Genomic DNA, 16,156 nt, shown 5'->3' on the forward strand with positions numbered 1-16,156 from the left:
AGCACCGAGAGAGGGAGGAGGCACGGTGCTCAGTTCTGCTGCCTGGAGCAGTTAATGGCACCGATTATTCTGAAAATTTTCTTCTGGAAATAACTCATTTCTAAATACCTTTTTTCACTGTTAACATCTTGCAGCAACTCTGCAACAAAATATACACTTAGCTCAACCTGACAGTTCATCCTGCTACCAACATTGAATAAAAAAATCTTAAGATTTCTATATTTATGTCTTTATTTAGTGGTTTCATTAGTGACAAAGGCTAAACTTTCTTGGAAAAATGTATTTTATGTGTTGCGGAAAAACCGACTTGCTTTAACAAAATATATTTACAAATCCTTTCACCTGACAATCTACCTGAAGGCCCAACTATCTGAGAAGCCCTCCATGAAACCATGTTTGCTATTAATTCATTTAGGGCTCACTGACAGAATTGCTGTTTTTTATGCATGCCAAAAAATGTCTGTGCCGTCGTCTCCACTTTAAAGGTACACCCGTGCTGGAAGAATTTGACCTCGGAAAGTTTGCCCAGTGTACTAATATAGGCACATCCCGGAATTTTGACTTCACTGTGTACTGAAGAAATTTTAAAGTCTACTTCTTAGCGTAGATAAAAAAGTTTGGATTCCCATGGACAGTATCTTATACACATATCTTTTTCTGTTGTCTTTGTTGATCTCTTGAGGATCCTTGTGATATTTTGAGCTTTCGTTGAATGATAATGTCGCAGTTTAATAATTTTCGTTGCTAGAAATTATGAAACGCTCTTTTAAAAGCAAGGAAATTTTTATTTTTTGTTATAGTAAAAAAAATGCCAGACGAACTAGGGATTGAACAGTTTTTGTCCCATGTCCCATCCTTGTTAGTTAGATCAACGAAATGCTGTGGTGGGTGTTACTTTTTGTCGATGAAAAAATAAAGTCTTTTCATTTAAAATGATGGTTGCAAATAGTGTGGACCAGCGTAATACTTTGAGTTTTACTGGTGGAGCTCATACAGCTGTGTCTGGATATCTTGGTCAAATATTCGGCTAGTGTGTATTGTCTGTTTATGGTTCTGTAGTATTCCACACGGCTGGGCTGATTGTTCCCCCCTCCTGCTGAAGACTCGACCCCTTCTACTTTGAAAATACCTGTGAAACCGGTTTAATTCGTCACAGCCAGCACTCCCGCAGAGAGTGATGAAAACCACATGGAGTATTGGTGTGTATTTTTTCTTTAAAATACCAATAACAGCAACATACAGTTTACATAATATGTTTATGTTCCTAAATTAATATCGTTTATGAACTTTATGACCTTCGTTATGCTCCTCTGCGTTTTATGCTTAGCTACTAAAATTTCCCTTTAGTGGTAAAATTCCATATAAATATTCAATACTAAGTGGATTAAAATGTGCACAGTAAAGAGATTAAATGATTAAATATTTTCACTAACGACCAATACACCACATTATCTTCCATGTCGCATTAACATTGGAATGTTTTTTTTTTTACGTTTTAATCACTTTTTTTACGCGTAAATACGTTTTAGCAAAGTCATGTACCATAAAGTATGGTAATTAAAAACCATTAATACTTTCGCTGTAGTTTAAAGTCGATGTTTTCTCTTTTGGCTAGACTTGACTATTTAGCCATGAGATAAACAATAGATTGTCATTAGACAACCTTATGTTTATTAATCTTCCTTGTTATGCACAGTGAGAATGATAATGTAACGAGAATTAATTTAATCACAGAGTGCTCATAAATTGTGCCAGGAAGAAAACAGATAGGTGTTCTGAAAGGTCACATATAAACAGGTTTTCGATGGACAGAATAATAGTGTTACGATTTTGGGTTCGGAAAGGACGGACCCAAAAACTCAGACTTGCGGAGTTAAAAGCTGGCTTTATTTTCTTCTCCGTCACCACCTGCCAGGGAGCTCTCCCACGCCCCGACCAGAGAGAGACACATGACGAGCCCTGCTAATAAAGCACCTTGAATTGAATTGAATTGAGAGAGGGGGGAGGGGGTGCAGAACCAGGGAACTATTAACATATTAAAACTATTTCCAAAATTTAATATGTGCTTTTCGATATTTATTGTAAATTTATTGTCCATAATATTGCTATTCTATTTTTTCAAAGAAATGTTTGTTATAAGAATCACTAGCTGGATTTGAACACACAACCTCAGGTTTACAAGTTGGGAACATAGACCACAGTACCACCAGCAAGGTCACATGAGGAGTTGTGAAACATGCCCTACACATACAGAATCAACAGACATTGTACAGCGTGTACTACTCTGTTGCAGTACATGAATATAATTATATCGTTATTAATTTCTTTAGATACGCCATTCCATATTATATTCCCTATTAATCAAATTCTAAAAGTATGCTTGTTGACTCTGGTATCGAGCGTATTCGCAGAAAAGCTTATAACTACCAGTTTTTATACACGTTATTTCACATGTTAGTTAAAGACTTCGATGCTTAAAATGTTTAGGGAGAAATGGAATACTGGTGTGTATTTTTTCTTTAAAGTACCGAAACCAGCCATATACTGTATGTTTATGTTCCAAAATTAATATCGTTTATGGCCTTCACACGCGTTGCAGTATGCTCCTATTCTTTTTATGCTCAGGCACTAAGATTTCCCTTCAGTGGTAAAATTCCATATAAATATTCAATACTTAAAGGGCACAGTTAAGACATTAAATATACATATACATACTGTATACAGTACAGTTTGCATACGGTAATATGTTTATGTTCCTAAATCAATCTCTTTTATGAGCATGTGAAAGGCATGGTGAATTGATTCTCAAAAATTACTGTACTTTGCATGATTGGAAACAAATGCGTGATTGCGAAATGCTGTGGTGTTACTTTTACAAAGAGGGTCAATGAAAAAAAGAATGTTGACCAGGGCAATACTTTGAGTTTACACTTACAGCTCGTCCAAGGTCATTCATTATTACTACTATTAGTAATATCTTCGTTAAAGACTTTGATGGCGACAGCTCAAACATGAGAGGTTGAGCTTTATTAGCTCCACCTTGCGGAAATTCCTGGATACTATTATTTTGCTTGCCGTATTATAGGAGAATTTACGGTAACTAGTGGTATTTACCGGTAACTCGCGGTAGACTGCGTACAGCGTACCGGAAAATAATGTGGTATCGCCCACGCATTTTGAATGGCTGCATCTGTATGTTCCAGCAGTCAAACACTAGGGTGTCAGCCGTCTCCAAACAGACCTTCATCTCCTGAAAAGTGCCCCTCCCTGCCACACAGGTTGCTGTACCTGGTGCAATGCGTATCTCCATACAACCCTCCGCCCCCAGCAGAGCACACCCCCTCAGGACACTCCATCCTGTCCTCTCTGCTCACCACCACTAATGAATTGGCTGGTGCCGTCCCCACTGTCTCTCTCCCCTCAGGAAGCACCATCTACACAGCAGAACTCACAGATGCCACGTACAGTTCTCCCAGATGTCCACCTTTTGCCCATCAGTCAAGAGAAGGAGGGATTGAATGTGCAGTGTGTCGGCACAGAGGGGACAGAGCCGACCGCTACGCCACTCTTCCGTTTCGCAATTTTGGGACTGGGGGTGAACCACATCCATAAATTTTGACTGGGCCAGAGGCAAAAGGGCTTTGCATTCTCCAGGAAACCATAGGTATGTTGAATTGGAGATTCTCAGAACTTACTTTGTATGATTGGAAACCGATACATGATAGGATAAACAAAATGCTTCAAAGAAAGAGGTGCTATTTCTCTCTGGTTTTAGTCTGTGCAGCAATAAAACAATCAGATTAAACAAGAGAGAGTGCGACATTACTTTTCGTCAATGAAAAAATAGTTTTTTCATGTTTATTTAAGTGTCCTTCTTTCGTTTGGATTGCATTAAACAACCCGGGAGTTATTGTTATGATTACTCTATTATCGAATCCTCAACTCGTTCACTTTTTGTTATTTTGGGAACATTTTGACATGTTGCTTTTAGCCATCGATTCTGTTGAATTCACTCAGTTTGTAATGTAGGGTAAGTTAAACTTTGATACAGGACAAATGTATTTCCCACAAGCTGTACTGTAGTAGCATTAAAAGTATACAACATGACACTGTATGCACGTGGCACATCTTTGTTCAACTTAAGAAAAAACAGGACATTTGATTGTTGGTTGCCTTATGTTAAAGGCCAACAATGACACCAGAAAACTGAAAGTTCCTTCCCCTCCCCAAGTAGAACTGTCTAATCTACATAAACACAGTGGGGTGTAACACCTAGCCTAGACTTTGTGAAAAGTATGGAGCTGCGTTGCATTGGAATATACATAGTAGGCAAAAGTTAATTTCAAGCTGAAAAGAAAAGACTCAACATGTCTCCTCTATACATCTTCCATTTAGACCATCCAATCATTTATCATTAATATCTTCCATATCCCATTAAAATCAGAAAGTTTCTTACAAGTGTAAATCCAACTATTTTCTAATCGCTTTATCCAGGACAGGTAACAGTTTCACCAATACTATTTGGCAACTTTTTACGATTGTCAGACTTCAGAATGCTTCAACTGATGTTTAAAGATATGACATAATGTGCACTGTGTTAAAGAGCTATTGAGCACAGAACATCTTTACACTTGTGAAAAGATTTGCACGTGCAGTTTATTCTTATCTGTGTGAAAACAGGAAATATCGATGGAGTTTCAGAAAGTAAACAGAGGTATAGAACACCATATCTCAGATGTTTAATAAATTCAAGATTGTGAAAACAGTGACAAATCACCCCAAACAAGATACAATTTTAGAATACAAGCAGTTTGAAATTATTAGTTGTTATTAATAAATCACTTAACTTTGAACATGTTGTGATATTTAGAAATAGCAACAAATCAATATAATTTACTATTTTAGTTTTTCAAAGAAATGTTTTTGTTAAAGGAAAACTCATGCCAGGAGCTGGGTTCAAACAAAGCTATAGCTGAAAAGGGCAGGCAGAATGTTTAAGTAATCGTGGGTGAATGAGACAAATTGATGCAGATGTTTAGAAAGAAAGTGGACTACAGTAATATTTTGAGCTTACAGCCTATCCAATGTTATTCATTATTAATCTTTCATATCACATTAAAATGAATGTTTTTTTTAATGCAAGACGAAATACACAATTTGTGTCCTCTATAACACTTCAGTGTACTGTTTAATCAGTTTAATGTTTAACAATGTAATACAAAGCTTAAACTTATTAAATTGTATATAGTTTTTAATTTAAGAATTGCATTTAGGCGACAATTCACCTGATGAGGCTACATAGTTATTAATGAGATACCCAATTATAATCAGTCATGAAACAAATGAGAACAGCAGCTGTGCATTTGAAATTAAACACTACTGTATTATTGCAGAATTAATTTTGTTAAATACTCCAGATGAATAAGCAGACATCATTACAGCTAAATCGTTACAAAGGACACCGACTAATAATCAGTAAAGTTAAGTTTTATTTTTAACAGAACTGGAAATTAAACTTATGAAAATACTTGAGCAAAAAAAAACAACAACACAACTATTGTTCCTCTGACCTTCTAAGCATTTTTTTAAAGGCAATACATTTCTTTAGCAGGGTGTGCCTTGTGCTTACTTTTCAGAACTTTGATTTTCTCTCTCTCCTGTGTCAGTTCAGATTAAGCTCTTTAATCAGTTCCAACATCTTCCTTTCAAAGTGGGGAAGTGCTTGCTGGCGTGTTGTTTTGCTAACTCATGCTTATCCTTTATAACGGTATCTTCTGACACCTGTGCACAATCCAACAACATTACAAGACCAGCACTATAACAGGAGTCATAAAAACACAAGAAGCCACATTGAACGAGCTTTCAGAATTGTAAAACATTGCTTTGCTTGTCTGTCATTTGGTTTGCATACCAGTCCATCAAGAGCTAGCACAACCCTGGCTGTTTCAACACAGTCATTGGATCACAGCCACAGGACAGAAAAGGGACTGTAAACCATAATAAATCACTTAAGATGCCGAGTTTTTTCCTTTAACATGCTTGGGTGCCACCTATTTCCTCCTCATCCCTGCTTTCCTCTGATAACCACAAATACGGAGACCCATCACTAAAATATTTAACAAATCTATCCAGTTGACTCCTCGATTTTATAGAACACATTAAAGCCTCACGCTACATTTATATAAATAATAGTTTAAGTTCTGTTCTCTTCACTCCCTAGCACCTTAAACTTCACAGCTACTAGTAATGATTAACATTCAACATAATTAGTAAATGTCACTTTTGTAAATACACATATTAATCAGCTTCATTATGAATAAATGTGGTATGAGTGTTAAGCAATTTTAATTAAATATTACAATGTTTTCAAGCGACGGATGCATAAATTCAGTACGTGGTAACGATATTATTTCCACTATATTCTGGAGCCTTCTAATGCAATTCATCGTTACACCAAGTATGGTACTAAGTTGCTCAAGCCATATTAAGAGGTGGTTTAAAATAATTCACTAGTTTAGTCACTTCTAGAGGGCAACAACTATTACTCTGTGTTCGTTGCAATTGAGAACAGGTTTAGTACGGTGCTGGACTAAGCACAATAGCAACGTTCATTGCAATTGGACTTAAGGTGGAGCACAACTTCAGACCACAGCTGCGTACTAAACACGGGTTGAACGCCTGTTAGTACTTCACTTTCAGTTTGTTGCAATTAACCCCTAGACTTTGCACTACTAAGGTCTAAATCAAGCTCAAGCAGAGACAACCCATTAATGGCTTTCATAACTTCCATTAGTCTCCACCTCTGTCTTCCCTAACTCATTCTTGATCTTTCTAAACTAGGCGTTTAACTGAAATTCAGCCCAATGATACTGTTTAGCCTGAGAAAAAAATATAATAAGCGCTATTCCTGACAGCCTGAGAGAAACACAGATTCCTATAGCCTCAACTGAGCAAAAGAGTCAGTTCCTGCACTTTCTGAAGTATTATTTAAAAAAAAAAACTCCAGCACTGGCTGGAGAGGCTGTGTCCGGGCTCAGCGGTTATATAGGACAGGACTCAGCGCGCAGCAGGTGTGACTCATTGCTCTGCGCTGCCCGTGCGGAATGCGCGTCTCCTCCCTCCACACGCCACCGCCTCGCTAAACCGCCTTCATACTCCCCAGCAGCAATAACATCTCCATTTATTACATTTATTCTTCCATCTTAACCTAGAAAACTGCTGGGACGTTTCTGTGAACCGATAAAGCTCTCTCTGTTGGTTTTCACACGTAGAAACAATGCACGAGCTGAAAGCAGGAAGTCAAGCACTCCTCCCTCACTGTATATCTGGGTCCAGACTTCCGAAAACTCCTAAAAGTGAATTTCCAGAACGCCATATTAAAGTCTCCCACCCGTTCGTTTCAAATACATCAATTAGATGAGTTCGGGTTCTTTTCTGATGTATTTTAATAGTTTGGCACTGTGCCTTGTTAAATATGTTACAAGCAAAGTTTATCAACTTCATGCGAGATTTTGCGTGGATACAAAAACATTATATGATATCTATAACACACGTGAAGAGTGAATCTGAATTAATCAGAATGCTTTGCTGCACCAGAATTGTTATTTACGTATTTTAAAAATACATCTGGAGCATCTGAAGACAGAATAAAACCCAGAACTGTAAAAGGACGACAGACCATTAAACTGTCTGGTGATATTGCTGCATGTATAATAGAACACGTTATTGTAAAAAATGTTTACATTCGTGAATGAGTATTTTTTTAATTATACCAAATGTCCGTTAAATAATGAATTACGTTTATCAGACCATAAACACTATTATATGAAAAAAAAACATTTACTATACATGCATTTAACTTGCTTTTTTAAAAAACATGACAATACGGTAGATGAAAATTGTTGTTCAGCGCTTTTGTATTAAATATACTCTACCAGCCTTTTAAGTCATGTGTCAGAAATAAAGTGTATAAAATTCGCTAAATCAAACAAAACACAAGCGCTACGAAAAAGAAAAAAATGTGTTTACCCTGCAATTTTATCTTGCTGAAACGTTTTTTTTTCTGTGGCACTAACGGGCTAACGGTTAGGATTCCTGGTTTCCTGATTACATAGAAATGTGTCTCTCTTGTCTTACGGTGTCCAAATGACCAGTTCAGTGTAGAAAGGAGCAGCGTAAAACACCGGGGGTAAAGTTAGCTTGAAGTTCGAAAACGATTTTGCCACGCCTGTAGCGTTTACACGAAACCTCTTAGATTCGCGAGAATACTTGCTTTGTGCATAAAATACATTGTGAATGCTTTCTCAGCCTTAACTTTTTCGTTTATATTACAGTTTTTGGACCAAGCACGAATATTCTTTTGTCCATATCTTCGCAACGGAAGCACAGAACGCCTTCAAACCAAATGCATTTTAAAGACCACGACGTGGATATTTCCACAGCCTCTACATCAAAGTATCAGTGAGCTAATTATCTTTTTTTAAACCTCCGGTTTTTCATCGATGCATAATTACGCACTAAGTGGAACCCGGGGGACCGCTGTATACACAAGTTCACAACGCGAGAAATGCTGTTCAATACGGCTTCATGCGAAAAACCCGTATATGACCATAGGCAACAGAATAGCGCAGTCTCCAATTACTCGGACTGTAAGCACGAGAATAAAGCTTTGTCTGAATTCTGAAACCCTTCCTTTACGTCCTGTTTTCATTCAGGTAAGAGTCAACTATATGCACAATACTACTGACAGCAGGAAGATTAAAATATTCATTACTCAGCAGCTTATTAAAAACAGCTCCCATGATGTTCAAACCGATTTTTTACACAGAACACTGACACAGCTTTGCGTTCTGAATCTCTTTTTCTCGTGTGTTTATTTAATGTGGCACAATGCACTGGAATAGGGGTATTCTGTTCACAAACCAATAGCATTTAAACCACAGCACCCACAATGCTGCAAGTAAGTGTTTTGCACACTAAGAAGAGAGCGATGTCTTCCTCATTAGTATAGTGGCAAGTATCCCCACCTGTCACGCGGGAGACCAGGGTACATCAGGACATGCATTGAAGTGAAAGCAGGATGCGCTGCGACATCCACTGTGCAGATCCCGCCACACTAAGAGGTGAGTGGGTCTGTTCGATCACAGCGCTAGGCGAATCCCCAAACAGTGTGCATGGCAACAAACGAAACGGGCCTGTGTCCGCCCGGTTTCGATCCAGGGAAATCGGGCCCAGTAGTGGCGGGATCTGTACAGTGCATGTCGCAACGCTTCAATGTGCTTCCTGATGTCCTACCCCGAGAACAGAAAAGACAGCATCCACAGCAACAACAGCTCAGGTCTCTACACGGGAGCTAAGCTGCCCCCATCTCCTCTGCTCTGCGGCTCCTGCGGAGCGGAGTCCTGCCTGGAGCCGTGTTTGCAGGCGGCGGCTCCCCGCGCCCTGTCTGTGCGTCGTGTCCAAGAGCTCCTGGGAGGAAGAGAGAGCCCTCCCACTCGGGGGCTTTTCCACGGTCTGTGTGAGGAGGGGCGGGTGTGTCCAGTAGCTTATCGAGCGGAAGCCTGGGGCGGCGGAGAGCTGTGATCGTGCAGACCTTGAGGTGTCACCTCTTTGTCTACTTTCCCGCCCCCCCTCCGCCCAAGCTCTGCTCAAAAGTAGCCCGGCAACCCCTCACACCTGCACGTGTCACAACCTAAGGTGCGGTCATGAGACACCCATGGGGTGTCGTTCTGTTCTTGCTAATTGTTTCCTGCCCCTCGCAGGCAGGAGTCCATGCGAGGAAGATGTGCTGGACAGAGCTCAGAGGGCGCACCTTGGTGGCTTTCCTTCTGAGTGACGTTCCTGCAACACTCTCCCGCTACTCTTGGTGCGCTCATGCCACAACACAGGAAGGCTGGAGCAGGTGGCTGCGGGCTTTGCGCACTACCGAAATAGCTCAGTTGGGAGAGCGTTAGACTGAAGATCTAAAGGTCCCTGGTTCGATCCCGGGTTTCGGCATTTTGTTTCATCGCGCCCTTTGTTCCTCTCTCCAGCGCCCCCTGCCTAAAGTGACGCGTCCCTTTCTCAGCCCGAAACGCAAGCGAGACACCAGCAGCGGTCCCAGCAGGTTTCCGTAGTGTAGCGGCTATCACGTTCGCCTAACACGCGAAAGGTCCCCGGTTCGAGACACACAGAGGTCTTGAGCGACCGGTCATTTGTTCCCAATGTATTTCCGGTGCCTTCGTGCACTCTTGTACCAAACGCACGTTCCTTCTGTACGCGGAGCCGATCATTTGCAATTGGGCTGTGCCGACAGACCAGGACGAGCTCTGTCGGCTCAAAAGCAGCGCAGGACCTGCAAGAACAACAGAAAGATTAGCATCCAGCGGGGGCCTCTTAGTGAGCCCAAGAGCTCATCAAGAATCGGCTCCAGCAACAGGGCTGGGCGCATTGTTCCATTCTCCGCCCACTCTCGGTGTAAACAAGTCCCTCCTGGTCTCTGCTTGAAATGCACTTTCCTGCGTTTGCTTTGGTGTAACTGGCTTCCCCTGCATGGGCGAATGTGAAGAAGATCCTTAGTAAGTCATTGAAGAAAACCGAGAAGAGCTCGGAGTGGCCTCTGTCGTTCATGAACGATCCAGTCAGGCAGTACTCCTCTGTAAAGCGCCGTTCGTTCACATCGATTGGCTTTTTTTTGCCTTCATTCGTGCGAGTAGTAAAAGCAGACGCCCCTATTCTGCCGTGACCCGGATTCGAACCGGGGTTGTTGCGGCCACAACGCAAAGTACTGACCACTATACGATCACAGCGAGTTACCGAGACACACGCGGCAGGGCGGAAAGGGCTGTGCTCTCTTCGTGTGACATAATTCGGAAAAGTCCTGACGTTGCATTTCAACTGAGCCCCAGTATACATCGACCCTTCGACACTCTGAGTGACAACTCTCTTGCGTGTTTTCTCATATTTATGTAGTTTGCTTGCATGATGCCGGGAACAGCATGGTTGTTCGCTGCCATATAGTCTAGCGGTTAGGGTTCCTGGTTTTCACCCAGGCGGTTCGACTCGGTTTTGCCTCCTGCTTTCCAAAAGATCAGCACCGTGTACGAAAGAGCCACATTAAAACTACTCGAACGTGCAAAACGTGCGAGAAGAGGGGGCGCTTGTTTCCAACCGAAACTTCTCGCGTGTGAGACGAGCTGATCATCGCTGTGGGAGGGTTACTCTGGTAGACAGGGCTAACCTTCGGCAATAGGATTTATAGTCTCCAAGATGATATTTGCACTTTCTGGAGAGGCGATTTTCTCCACTTCAGTAGCCCGATTTCGTCAATTGCGTGGAGAGGGCTGTAGAATGTGGCGCCGCCTTTCCTGCTCCGTCCATGACAGGCGTGCTGGTCTCTGGAGAGAGAGCACGGTCCATCAGCGCACTCCAATAAAGGCACTGGAAGCAGCTGAATCGCATTGGCGAAGCTCAGCACTGGGCCGCTGGGCATGTCTTACCACCGTTGCTGTAGTGTAGTGGTTATTACGTTCGCCTCACACGCGAAAGGTCCCCTGTTCGAAACCGGGCGGAAACAGATATCTTTTGTCGCCAGGCACAAAAGGGGATTGGGGATTCGCCTAGCGCTGTGATCGAACAGACCCACTGGACCCACCTCTTAGTGTAGCGGGATCTGCACAGTGCATGTCACAGCGCATCCTGCTTTCACTTCAAGGCGCGTCCTGATGTACCCCAGTCTCCCGCGTGACAGGTGGGGACAGGTGACAGGTCCTATACTAACGAGGAAGACATCGCTCTCTCCGACCCCCGGCATCGTGTCCCGACCCACCGTGCTGGAAGCCGACGCGTGCTGTGATTCCTTTACGGAGCAGAAATGACAACCGAGGAGCCGAGAGATCATTTCAGCATTTCGCGTCTGAACGGAAAACACAAACGACCAACTCGGAATGACTTGCCTTTGACGCTTCTCAAAGCGTTCTTTGTGCATCGAACAGACCCACTCACCTCTTAGTGTGGCGGGATCTGCACAGTGCATGTCGCAGCGCTTCCTGCTTTCACTTCAATGTGCTTCCTGATGTCGAGTCGTGTGCCGTGCGGAGGCTCTGAAAGCGAGAGCAATGAAAAGGTGCACGACGCTGTGAAAGAAAACAGAGAAGTGAAAGGCAGTCATTTCTCTAAGGAGGTGAAAGAAAAGCTACCCCCCGTCGGGGAATCGAACCCCGGTCTCCCGCGTGACAGGCGGGGATACTTGCTACTATACTAACGAGGAAGATATCGCTCTCTCCAATCCCCGGCATCGTGTCCCGACCCAGCATGCTGGAAGCCGACGCGTGCTGTGATCCCTTTACGGAGCAGAAATGACAACCGAGGAGCCGAGAGATCATTTCAGCATTTCGCGTCTGAACAGAAAACACAAACGACCAACTCGGAATGACTTGCCTTTGACGCTTTTCAAATCGTTTTGTGCACGACGACTGCGCCGCCTAGCAGATACAAATGGGTTGTACAACTTTGAACTAGCAAATGGAAGAGGGCTAAGCCCCCTCTCTTTTAGCCCAGGTTCGATCTGTCTCCCAGAATCACCAGGGCGCGCACACACACACACCCGTGCCGTTGAAGTGCTCTGCTTCATTTCTAAGGGCAACTCAACATTCACTCCTACCCCGAGTGCAGAAAAGACAGCATCCACAGCAACAACAGCTCAGGTCTCTGCACAGAAGCTAAGCTGCCCTCATCTCCTCTGCTCTGCGGCTCCTGCGGAGTGGAGTCCCGCCTGGAGCCGTGTTTGCAGGCGGCGGCTCCCCGCGCCCTGTCTGTGCGTCGTGTCCAAGAGCTCCTGGGAGGAAGAGAGAGCCCTCCCACTCGGGGGCTTTTCCACGGTCTGTGTGAGGAGGGGCGGGTGTGTCCAGTAGCTTATCGAGCGGAAGCCTGGGGCGGCGGAGAGCTGTGATCGTGCAGACCTTGAGGTGTCACCTCTTTGTCTGCTTTCCCGCTCCCCCTCCGCCCAAGCTCTGCTCCAAAGTAGCTCGGCAACCCCTCACACCTGCACGTGTCACAACCTAAGGTGCGGTCATGAGACACCCATGGGGTGTCGTTCTGTTCTTGCTAATTGTTTCCTGCCCGTCGCAGGCAGGAGTCCATGCGAGGAAGATGCGCTGGACAGAGCTCAGGGGGCGCAGCTGGGTGGCTTTCCTTCTGAGTGACGTTCCTGCAACACTCTCCCGCTACTCTTGGTGCGCTCATTCCACAACACAGGAAGGCGGAGCAGGTGTCTGTGGGCTTTGCGCACCGCCGAAATAGCTCAGTTGGGACAGCGTTAGACTGAAGATCTAAAGGTCCCTGGTTCGATCCCGGGTTTCGGCATATTGTTTCATCGCGCCCTTTGTTCCTCTCTCCAGCGCCACCTGCCTAAAGTGACGCGTCCCTTTCTCAGCCCGAAACGCAAGCGAGACACCAGCAGCGGTCCCTGCAGGTTTCCGTAGTGTAGCGGCTATCACGTTCGCCTAACACGCGAAAGGTCCCCGGTTCGAGACCGGGCGGAAACAGCCCTGTTTTGCACGCTCCTGTACTTCACAGAGGTCTTGAGCGACCGGTCATTTGTTCCCAATGTATTTCCGGTGCCTTCGTGCACTCTTGTACCAAACGCACGTTCCTTCTGTACGCGGAGCTGATCATTTGCAATTGGGCTGTGCCGACAGACCAGGACGAGCTCTGTCGGCTCAAAAGCAGCGCAGGACCTGCAAGAACAACAGAAAGATTAGCATCCAGCGGGGGCCTCTTAGTGAGCCCAAGAGCTCATCAAGAATCAGCTCCAGCAACAGGGCTGGGCGCATTGTTCCATTCTCCGCCCACTCTCGGTGTAAACAAGTCCCTCCTGGTCTCTGCTTGAAATGCACTTTCCTGCGTTTGCTTTGGTGTAACTGGCTTCCCCTGCATGGGCGAATGTGAAGAAGATCCTTAGTAAGTCATTGAAGAAAACCGAGAAGAGGTCGGAGTGGCCTCTGTCGTTCATGAACGATCCAGTCAGGCAGTACTCCTCTGTAAAGCGCCGTTCGTTCACATCGATTGGCTTTTTTTTGCCTTCATTCGTGCGAGTAGTAAAAGCAGACGCCCCTATTCTGCCGTGAACCGGATTCGAACCGGGGTTGTTGCGGCCACAACGCAAAGTACTGACCACTATACGATCACAGCGAGTTACCGAGACACACGCGGCAGGGCGGAAAGGGCTGTGCTCTCTTCGTGTGACATAATTCGGAAAAGTCCTGACGTTGCATTTCAACTGAGCCCCAGTATACATCGACCCTTCGACACTCTGAGTGACAACTCTCTTGCGTGTTTTCTCATATTTATGTAGTTTGCTTGCATGATGCCGGGAACAGCATGGTTGTTCGCTGCCATATAGTCTAGCGGTTAGGGTTCCTGGTTTTCACCCAGGCGGTTCGACTCGGTTTTGCCTCCTGCTTTCCAAAAGATCAGCACCGTGTACGAAAGAGCCGCATTAAAACTACTCGAACGTGCAAAACGTGCAAGAAGAGGGGGCGCTTGTTTCCAACCGAAACTTCTCGCGTGTGAGACGAGCTGATCATCGCTGTGGGAGGGTTACTCTGGTAGACAGGGCTGACCTTCGGCAATAGGATTTATAGTCTCCAAGATGATATTTGCACTTTCTGGAGAGGCGATTTTCTCCACTTCAGTAGCCCGATTTCGTCGATTGCGTGGAGAGGGCTGTAGAATGTGGCGCCGCCTTTCCTGCTCCGTCCATGACAGGCGTGCTGGTCTCTGGAGAGAGAGCACGGTCCATCAGCGCACTCCAATAAAGGCACTGGAAGCAGCTAAATCGCATTGGCGAAGCTCAGCGCTGGGCCGCTGGGCACATCTTACCACCGTTTCTGTAGTGTAGTGGTTATCACATTCGCCTCACACGCGAAAGGTCCCCGGTTCGAAACCGGGCGGAAACAGACATCTTTTGTCGCAAGGCACAAAAGGGGATTGGGGATTCGCCTAGCGCTGTGATCGAACAGACCCACTGGACCCACCTCTTAGTGTGGCGGGATCTGCACAGTGCATGTCACAGCGCATCCTGCTTTCACTTCAAGGCGCGTCCTGATGCACCCCAGTCTCCCGCGTGACAGGTGGGGACAGGTGACAGGTCCTATACTAACGAGGAAGACATCGCTCTCTCCGACCCCCGGCATCGTGTCCCGACCCACCGTGCTGGAAGCCGACGCGTGCTGTGATTCCTTTACGGAGCAGAAATGACAACCGAGGAGCCGAGAGATCATTTCAGCATTTCGCGTCTGAACGGAAAACACAAACGACCAACTCGGAATGACTTGCCTTTGACGCTTCTCAAAGCGTTCTATGTGCATCGAACAGACCCACTCACCTCTTAGTGTGGCGGGATCTGCACAGCGCATGTCGCAGCGCTTCCTGCTTTCACTTCAATGTGCTTCCTGATGTCGAGTCGACTGCCGTGCGGAGGCTCTGAAAGCGAGAGCAATGAAAAGGTGCACGACGCTGTGAAAGAAAACAGAGAAGTGAAAGGCAGTCATTTCTCTAAGGAGGTGAAAGAAAAGCTACTCCCCGTCGGGGAATCGAACCCCGGTCTCCCGCGTGACAGGCGGGGATACTTGCCACTATACTAACGAGGAAGACATCGCTCTCTCCAACCCCCGGCATCGTGTCCCGACCCAGCATGCTGGAAGCCGACGCGTGCTGTGATCCCTTTATGGAGCAGAAATGACAACCGAGGAGCCGAGAGATCATGTCAGCATTTCGCGTCTGAACGGAAAACACAAACGACCAACTCGGAATGACTTGCCTTTGACGCTTTTCAAAGCGTTCTTTGTGCACGACGACTGCGCCGCCTAGCAGATACAAAGGGGTTGTACAACTTTGAACTAGCAAATGGAAGAGGGCTAAGCCCCCTCTCTTTTAGCCCAGGTTCGATCTGTCTCCCAGAATCACCAAGGCGCACACACACACACACACACCCGTGCCGTTGAAGTGCTCTGCTTCATTTCTAAGGGCAACTCAACATTCACTCCTACCCCGAGTGCAGAAAAGACAGCATCCACAGCAACAACAGCTCAGGTCTCTGCACAGGAGCTAAGCTGCCCTCATCTCCTCTGCTCTGCGGCTCCTGCGGAGTGGAGACCTGCCTGGAGCCGTGTTTGCA

General features: G+C 45.1%; 6 non-coding genes across 6 annotated transcripts; 4 read left to right on the forward strand and 2 right to left on the reverse strand.

Moving 5' to 3' along the window:
• The first annotated feature begins 9,923 nt into the window (after positions 1-9,923).
• On the forward strand, positions 9,924-9,996 carry trnaf-gaa (transfer RNA phenylalanine (anticodon GAA)). The gene has a single exon. It is a non-coding gene; the product is annotated as a tRNA-Phe (tRNA).
• A 719-nt stretch (positions 9,997-10,715) lies between these two features.
• Positions 10,716-10,787, reverse strand: trnah-gug (transfer RNA histidin (anticodon GUG)). The gene has a single exon. It is a non-coding gene; the product is annotated as a tRNA-His (tRNA).
• Positions 10,788-13,268: 2,481 nt separating this feature from the next.
• Positions 13,269-13,341, forward strand: trnaf-gaa (transfer RNA phenylalanine (anticodon GAA)). Its single transcript has one exon. It is a non-coding gene; the product is annotated as a tRNA-Phe (tRNA).
• A 109-nt stretch (positions 13,342-13,450) lies between these two features.
• trnav-aac (transfer RNA valine (anticodon AAC)) lies at positions 13,451-13,523 on the forward strand. Its single transcript has one exon. It is a non-coding gene; the product is annotated as a tRNA-Val (tRNA).
• A 1,340-nt stretch (positions 13,524-14,863) lies between these two features.
• trnav-cac (transfer RNA valine (anticodon CAC)) lies at positions 14,864-14,936 on the forward strand. Its single transcript has one exon. It is a non-coding gene; the product is annotated as a tRNA-Val (tRNA).
• Positions 14,937-15,557: 621 nt separating this feature from the next.
• trnad-guc (transfer RNA aspartic acid (anticodon GUC)) lies at positions 15,558-15,629 on the reverse strand. The gene has a single exon. It is a non-coding gene; the product is annotated as a tRNA-Asp (tRNA).
• Positions 15,630-16,156: the final 527 nt, after the last annotated feature.

The sequence above is a fragment of the Lepisosteus platostomus genome, chromosome 5 (genome assembly GCF_059453375.1).
Source record: "Lepisosteus platostomus isolate fLepPlt1 chromosome 5, fLepPlt1.hap1, whole genome shotgun sequence".
NCBI lineage: Eukaryota > Metazoa > Chordata > Actinopteri > Semionotiformes > Lepisosteidae > Lepisosteus > Lepisosteus platostomus.